The sequence below is a fragment of the Neophocaena asiaeorientalis genome, unplaced genomic scaffold (assembly GCF_003031525.2).
Source record: "Neophocaena asiaeorientalis asiaeorientalis breed wild unplaced genomic scaffold, Neophocaena_asiaeorientalis_V1.1 scaffold777, whole genome shotgun sequence".
Lineage (NCBI taxonomy): Eukaryota > Metazoa > Chordata > Mammalia > Artiodactyla > Phocoenidae > Neophocaena > Neophocaena asiaeorientalis.
In genome coordinates, this window is record NW_020174940.1 from 104111 (window position 1) to 112540 (window position 8430).

Sequence of the window (8430 nt, forward strand, 5' to 3'; positions counted from 1 at the left end):
AGCACAGTTAGATACTGTAGCAAATTTTCAGAACTAGAAGGATGAAGAGTTCCCTAAAAGCTACCAGAACAAAAAGATCTGAAAAAAATGAGAATGCGGTCGATGTGAGATTTCCTGTCAGCAAAACAGATGCAAAAATATTGTTAATCGCTGAAGTCAAGAGATAAATACATGGGAGTTGACTACATTATTCCCTCGACTTTTCTGTAAAATTACTTTTTATGATAAAAATGTTTCTTCTCTGTTTTTCTTTTCTTTATGGATGCAAGAAGACAATAGAGTAATACCGGCAAAGTGCCGAGGGAAAATATCTTTGAACCTTGAATTCTATATCTATTCATTTTGTCAAAGAATGAAGGCAAAATAAAGACCATTTTCAGATTACAAGGACTCAAAACTGCTGTCATACCAGAAGCTCCAAGAGAACTTCACCAAGGAGAAAAATGAAACTAAAAGAAGTGATGGGGGAATTCCCTGGTGGTCCAGTGGTTAGGACTCTGTGCTTTCACTGCCGAGGGCCCGGGTTCAATCCCTGGTCAGGGAACTAAGATCCCGCAAGCTGCGTGGTGCCGCCAAAAAAAAAAAAAAAGTGATAGGATACAAGAAGCAGTGGAGAGCAAAGAAATAAGGAAAATATGTGCTCAATTTAAGCTATTATTGCTTATAAAAATTATGTCCCTTAACAGCAAACTGTAACGAAAATTCAAGATATATCAACATGGAATTGGTGGGACAGGAAGAAAGAGGTGAAATTTAGGGAAATAGAAGCTTCTAAGGGTCTCATTTTGTCCAGGTTGGTTATACAGAAACTAACTGACCCTTAGAGGAGCGCTCCTCGAACTTGAATGTGTATATGACTCATCCGGGCATTTTGTTAAAGAGCCATTTCTGATTCAGCAGGTCTCAGGTGGGCCTGAGATTCTGCACTTAAAATACACTCCACAGAAAAGAGAAGCCCCTACACTGTTGGTGGGAATGTAAGTTGGTACAGCCACTGTGGAAAACAGTGTGGAGTTTCCTCAGAAAACTAAAAATAGAACTACAATATCATCTAGCAATCCCACTCCTGCACATATATCCAGACAAAACTATAATTCAAAAAGATACATGCACCCCTATGTTCACAGCATCACTATTTGCAACAGCCAAGACATGGAAACAACCTAAATGTCCACTGACAGATGAATGGATAAAGAAGATGTGGTACACATATACAATGGAATACTACTCAGCCATAAAAAAGAAAGAAAGAATGCCATCTGCAGCAACATGGATGGACCTAGAGATTATCATACTAAGTGAAGTCAGACAGAGAAAGACAAATATCATATGATATCACTTATATGTGGAATCTAAAATATGATACAAATGAACCTACCTATGAAATAGAATCACTGACATAGAGAATAGACTGATGGTGGCCAAGGGGGAGGTGGGTGGGAGAGGGATGGATTGGGGATTTGGGATTAGAAGATGCAAACTGGTATATATAGAATGGATAAAAGAATAACTGTAAATGGAAAGTAACCTTTAAAATTTTATAAAAATAAAATAAAATAGTGAAATGAAATTAAATTAAATTTAAAAACACACTCCACAGAAGGCACTTTGAGCAGCAAGGCTTTAAACTACATCGTGGTTAAAAACTGTGTTGACTCAGGGTGAATGTATGCTAAACTTCCCTCACTCGGTTTCAAAAATGTAAAAATGATAGATACAGTGTTTAAAAAAACACTCAGGGACATGATTTTTTAAATCGTGGACCGGAAGGGAAGAGGAAACCCACAGCAGGAAGGACAAGTTTAACAATGTGGGCCCATAGAGTCCCGGAAGAACCTGACCCAGATAGTAAAGTCTGGAATTTCTTTTTTTGCTTTATTTTATTCTATTTTTAAATTTTCATTTTTCAGTTTTATTGAGATATAATTAACATACAGCACTGTATAAGTTTAAGGTGTACAGCATAATGGCTTGACCTACATAATTGTGAAATGATTACAATAAGTTAACATCCATCAGCTCATATAGATACAAAAAGAGAAGAAAAATGTGTTTTTCCTTGTCATGAGAACTTTAGGACCTACTCTTATCAACATTCAAATATACCACACAGCAGTGTTAACTACGGTCATGATGGTGTACATTACCTCCCTGGTACTTATTTATCTTATAACTGTAAGTTGGTACCTTTTGACCACAAGTCTGGAATTTCAAATCCAACCAAGGAGTAAGGAACACCCACACACCCCCATTCCCAGTGGGGACACTGCTCATGGTCCCCCGGCTATATGTGAAGGTGAACAAGGCCCACCTATCCACTGGAAACAAACTGCCCCTGATAGAGCAAGAAAGCAGAGAGACTGCACAGTCAGCCACCAGGTATGCATTTGGTGTGAGCTCCTGCTTTGGAAGCGTGATGGGTCCACAGAGCAAAAGCCCTGAGCCACCGACTTTGGGCCTCAAGACGTTGGGCTGAAGCCCATCGTAAAACCACTTTCCAGGGACAGCGAATGGGAGAGAAAAAAGCCTCCATGAAGATGAGCGTTCCAAAAAAACCTACAAAGGCCACAATGAAACCCAACACCCGCAAAAGGAAGCCAACATCTAAGAGGAGTCATATAAAAGAAAGTCGAAATAATAGAACAATTTGGAAAGGATTTTAAAATAAGTGTATTTAAAATCAACAAACAAAAGCATGTGCTACGAATCAAGAACAGATGGGATTCTTGATAAAAAACAACACACAGGCAGTGCGCTGGGCACTCCCGCGGCTCCGTCTCCTGCTACAACAGTGTTTGGACAGAACAGACCCAGGGGCGCCCCTCGCTCCCGCCTCTGACCACCTCCAACCTGTGTTCCACTCGCAACCTTCGGAACCAGCCGCTCAGCTGTCCTCGGCCACCGGGACCGCCAACACCATATTTTGAGCTTAACTCCGTATGACCGATCCACCACGAGCTCCCAGATTCGTCAGAATGATTCCGCCGAGGTGGAGGCTGCCATCAACGGCCTGGTCAACATGCATCTGCCGGCCTCCCGCACCTACCTCTCTCTGAGCTCCTATTTCCACCACCACGATGCGGCTCTGGAGGGCCTGGGCCACTTTTTCCGCGAAGTGCCCGAGGGGAAGCGTGAGGACGCCCAGCGCCTCTTGAAAATGCAAAAGCAGCGCGGCAGCCGCGCCCTCTTCCAGGACGTGCAGAAGCGTCTCAGGATGAGTGGGGTGAAACCCAGGACGCTGTGGAAGCCGTCGTGCTCGCGGAGGAGAACCTGAACCAGGCCCTTGTGGACCTGCACGCCCTGGGCTCTGCCCGCGCCGACCCCCGCCTCTGTGACTTCCGGGAGAGCCGCCTCCTAGATGAGCAGGTGAAACTCATCCAGAAGGTGGGAACTCATCCCACCTGACCAACCTCCGCAGGCCGGCTGGTCCCCAGCGGGGGCTGGGCGAGTCCCTCGTCGAAAGGCTCGCCCTCCAGCACGAGTAGGAGCTTCCGGAGCCCAGCGGGCTTTGAGGAGCCCCTGTGGTGTCAGGGCTTTGGCCTGAAGTTGCACTCTGCAGCCGCTAGGCAGCTTTTTTTTAATAATAAATTTATTTATTTTATTTATTTATTTTTGGCTGCATTGGGTCTTCGTTGCTGTATGCGGGCTTTCTCTAAGAAACAACAAAGCTTTTTGCAGCAAAAATAAATAAATAAATACATATTAAAAAATAAAAACAACACACAAATAATTTTTAGATGGCATATTAGTCAAGGTCCAGTCAGGAAAAGAAAAATCCCTCAACAGAGGGAACTTTATACAAGGAATTTATGACACAGGTGATGGTGGAACGGAGAAGCCAAGGAGGGATGGTGAGGCATCCCAGAGATTAAAAACACCAGGAAGGGGCTTCCCTGGTGGTGCAGTGGTTGGGAGTCTGACTGCTGATGCAGGGGACACGGGTCGTGCCCCGGTCCGGGAAGATGCCACATGCCGCGGAGCAGCTGGGCCCGTGAACCATGGCCGCTGAGCCTGCGCGTCCGGAGCCTGTGCTCCGCAACGGAAGAGGCCACAACAGTAAGAGGCCCAAGTACCGCAAAAAAACAAACAAACAAACAAACAAAAAAACAGCAGGAAGCTGCTACAGCCCGTATGATTGAAGGGACAACAGAAGGAGGTTGTATTGGCAGAACCCAGCATTTACAGCCCGCTGATGGGAACTAGAAACACAGCAGGTGCTGCGGCCCTGAAAGGTGAGGCTCTCTGGCGGGAGATGGAGGCAAAGAGGAGACACAGTCACTTCCAGAGACGTTACCCAAAGCCCAGACAGAGGGAGAGAAATACGCAAACTTACATAGAAGGGATCATGGGATATGAAGGTCCTTGCAATACGGAGGGAACAGAGCATCAGGGAACAGGATGGGGAATGAATCTGAGAACAAACTGACGAATGCCCAACATGCTGAGATAAACAAAATAATGGGTGGAAAAAGTGAATTTGTGACTTAGAGGACACCAGAGGCTGCACAGTGATAAAAAGATCTAAAATATGAGGACGTAATTAAGAGCTAAGAGAGTAGGTTGAGAGGCACCAGGACTTATTTAATGAAAGTTCCAGAGAGTAAAACTAGAAAAAATCAGGAAGGGGCAATATTTAAGGAGATAATGTCTGAGAATTTTAGAGAACTGAAGAAAGACAGAGTCCCTAGATTGAAAAAGTTATTTCTAGGAAAGATGGGCTGTATTATTTGTACCAATCAACTAAAAATATGAATAACTAACAACTGAACACATGAATAGATTTTTTAAAATATGGATAACTAACAAACAACTAAACACATGAATAGATTTTTTTAAACCTTAAGAGCATTTAAAAGCTAATGAAAAAGCAAGGAAATACCAGGCCAAAAACCAAGAGAAAGCAGGAGTCTATAGAAAGAAACAGAGTTTCAAAGCCCAGGATCGCTTTTACCCCCCAGGGATTTGCTAATAAGGAACACTTGTGCTTCAGTTTTATCAGCTTAATGGGGAAATTTGGACGCAAAACAGCCCAAGGTAGAGAAAGTAATAGGAGGCCTTTCCTATGTTAAGCTGGGACCCCACTGGCTTGGTGATATTTAGAGCAGGAAAAAAATTCCTTCCCTGTGAAGTTGTGACCATGAACTTAAAGCTTAGGTTCACAGTGCCTGAGTAGTTCTGGGAAATTAGAGCCGTGTACCTGATTTAAAGTGGTTCCAGATTGGGACTACCCCATGAAGAAAAAGCAAATGGAGAACTTTTTTTTGGAGAAAAGCAGCTTCATTCTAGGCTTCAGTGAATCTTCAAAATAAAATTTCAAGTACAGTAATCAGTATAAAGTAAAACTAACCAAACATATAAGAGAACAAGTCACCATGAGTGGGAACCAGTTGAAACAACAGACTGCAGAATCAGACTTACCAAAACTTCAGAGATTAATTGAAAAAAAATGCTTACATTATTTAAAGAAATAAAATACATTATTGAAAATATCTGCAAAAAAACAAAAAACGGGCGCATGAAAAATACAAGATGAGCCTAGAGCATCTCGAAGTGCCAGAAAGTAAGGAAGTGCTCAAAAAAAAGGGGGGGGGATGGGAGTATGTCAGCGGAATACAGGAGAACACCTGAATGAGCTACCAATTGTCAAAGCTGGAACAATTTGGGCAAGAGAAACAAAACAAATCATGTAATACTGAACTACAACCTAAAGTTATATTTATAGAATAAATATCCATGAGTCCATACTGATATAAACAACTGAAAAAAAGTTGATGGGGGAGAATAGACAAATCTCCTATACTGAAGAATTACAAATAATTTATGTAGATACTCCCCCTCAAGGAGGTGATGCTTAACTCCTCACCCCTTAAGTGTGGGCTGTGCTTAGTTTTGCTTCTAAAGAGTACTGTATCAAAAGGGGGGAAAGTAACTTTATAGTGGAGAAACCTAGCAAGCACTACGTCAACCAGGTGATCAAGGTCAACATTGCCAGTGAAATTGCAGAAAGATACATTTCCTACAGAGGAGAAACAGACTGACAGTGGACTTTTCAACAAAAATAGCAGAGGCCTAAAGAAAATAGGAAGTTAATTTCTGTGAGCTGAAAGAGAATAACAGCCAACCTAACAAGCTATACTCAGTGAAAGTATCCTTCAAGAATAAATATGAAATGTATTTACAATAGCCAAGACATGGAAGCAGCCTAAATGTCCATCAACAGATGAATGAATAAAGAAGATGTGGTACATATACACAGTGGAATATTACCCAGCCATAAAAAGAATGGAATAATGCCATTTGCAGCAACACGGATGGACCTAGAGATTATCATACTAAGACAAAGACAAATATCATGATATCACTTATATGTGGAGTCTAAAATATGATACAAATGAGCTTACTTACAAAACAGAAACAAACTCACGGACATAGAAAACAAATTTATAGTTACCAAAGGGGAAAGTGGGGGAGGGATAAATTAGGAGTTTGGGATTAGCAAATACAAACTACTTCGTATAAAATAGATAAACAATAAGGTCCTAGTGTATAACACAGGGAACTATATTCAATATCTTACAAGAAAATATAATGGAAAAGAATATGAAAAAGAATATGTATATGTATAACTGAATCACTTTGCTGTACACCAGAAACTAACACAACATTGTAAATACTCTATACTTCAATAAATAGATAAAAATAAATTAAATAAAAGAAGGCAAACAAATATTCACTGTACAATACAATAATAATAATGTTTTGAAAGGCTTAAGAGACACAACTACACTGGCACATAGCCCAGGAGGGGGTATAATGGGACATTCTACAGTCCCTGCATGGTCCTGGGAGCAAGCAAAGTTACCATTTAACATTAGGCTTTTACTTATTAAAGATACATGTTTTACCTCTATTACAAGTACCACCCAGCAATTTTACTCCTGGATGTATACCCAAGAGAAATGTGTGAACATGTACACCAAAAACGAAGAACAAGAATCTTCACAGCGTTTTCTTATAATACCCTACATTAGAATATAATCTGCAAAAAAACGTGAATCACTATGCTGTACACTTGAAACTAACACCATATTGTAAATCAACTGTACTTCAATTTTAAAAAAGAGAAGCACTCGGATGGCCTTTAAATTGAAGTCAAAGTTCAATTTCTTAAATATCAGATCCATGGAACGGGAGAGAAGCTTGGATAACACTGGAGAATAGTGGTAGAAGACGTGCTTTTTCAAGTTGAAAATCTATTCTGACTTTTAGAATTCTAAAGTTAAACTTCTCCTCACTGGGATTTCAGTCCAATGACATCTAGAGAAACATGACTTTTTTGGTCTCTAATACAAGATCATGAAAGTATTTTTAAATGGTTCAAAAAGCCCATTTGTTATGAACTAACATTTTAGAAACAACTTTTCAGTGGACTATGTGACAATAAATCAGAAACATACTGATTCAAGTTTACCCTGAACTAACAGGCAAAGAGATAGAGAAGATACAGTTTAGACATTTCCAAAGGCAATGCATTTGGCCCAATTTTTGAGTCGCTAAACAAAACAAAGGACATTGATTCTTTTTTTTGTCTATGATGCTATCACAAGCTATAAAACTAACTCCAACATTGCTTTGTGTATTTTCTTCCTTTTTTAAAAAAAATTTATTTATTTATTATTTTTGGCTTCGTTGGGTCTTTGTTGCTGCGTGTGGGCTTTCTCTAGCTGCGGCGAGCGGGGGCTACTCTTCATTGCGGTTCACGGGCTTCTCATTGCGGTGGCCTCTCCTGTTGTGGAGCACAGGCTCTAGGCACGTGGGCTTCAGTAGTTGTGGCTCGTGGGCTCAGTAGTTGTGGCTCGTGGGCTCTAGAGCGCAGGCTCAGTAGTTGTGGTGCACGGGCTTCGTTGCTCCGTGGCATGTGGGATCTTCCTGGACCAGGGCTCGAACCTGTGTCCCCTGCATTGGCAGGCGGATTCTTAACCACTGTGCCACCAGGGAAGTCCTGCTTTGTGTATTTTCATTGGAATTTTTGTCTTTATACAAATTTTGTCTTTTTCATAATATTAAGATTATTAATTACAGAAACAAAATAAAACTAATCAAGTAATCGTGCTATTACTAAATTTTAAATGTTTTAGTTAGGTGCAGTGTTTGGCAATGAAAGACAATTTGGGAGCTGGATATGATTATTAGAAATTTTTCCCAACTTTGCATTTTTTACAGCTTGGTATTTTTTCTATTTTACTTAAACTATAGATATATTTTCTCTTTTGGGGGGTATAAGCTTACTTTGTCTCTTCCTAGAAATATATGTATCTAGTAAGAACAATAAAAAGAAATCAAAACATATGTATTTAAATGTATTATAAATAAAACACTTGTGACAAAAATCTATCCATTCATTAGCTACGGATAGAAAATTGAAGCTAC

At 40.6% G+C, this 8430-nt stretch overlaps 1 pseudogene; it reads left to right on the forward strand.

Annotated features, from left to right (window-relative positions):
- Window positions 1-2695: 2695 nt before the first annotated feature.
- On the forward strand, window positions 2696-6038 carry LOC112410997 (ferritin, mitochondrial-like; annotated as a pseudogene).
- The last annotated feature ends 2392 nt before the right edge of the window (window positions 6039-8430 follow it).